Here is a 547-nt window from a genome sequence, read left to right on the forward strand (position 1 = left end):
CGTTCGCCAACTCGTTTCGCGACAATTTTTTTTTAGGAATTTATCCTATCCTTTTCTGCTTACCATTGTTCAAAGAAAGTTGGCACATCACTTGCCCTTTTTGGTCATATCAACAACGAATTCTGCCCAAGGCAAACTATGGGGCTTTGGAAAGAAGTAATCAATACCTTTATGTTTCTAAAAGTCCGCTGCTCATTAGAATATTTATTTCTAGTACCAAGAAAACGACTATCACAGGTCTCGATTGAAAGTCTCTTTCCCATTCCACTATATAGGACACGATTTAGTGACTGTAATGGACAAGGTGTTCTAAAACGTGTAAAGCGAATGTGCATATCTCCAAGTGCCAAAACATTTTTCTTTAAGTTACACTCATCAACGCTTCCAGTAAAATCGTGGCTCCAAGAACGTGGGTTTTTTGTGCCGTGGTCAATTGACTGTCGATTATGCCACCGACCGGAAACAATAGAACACTGCTTCATCTACTGTACAGATGCTGTTTTCTTCTGGGATGTCCTCCAACAAACTCTTAAAAAGGAAATCGACT

The sequence above is a fragment of the Ixodes scapularis genome, unplaced genomic scaffold, assembly GCF_016920785.2.
Source record: "Ixodes scapularis isolate PalLabHiFi unplaced genomic scaffold, ASM1692078v2 PGA_scaffold1__304_contigs__length_218370807, whole genome shotgun sequence".
NCBI lineage: Eukaryota > Metazoa > Arthropoda > Arachnida > Ixodida > Ixodidae > Ixodes > Ixodes scapularis.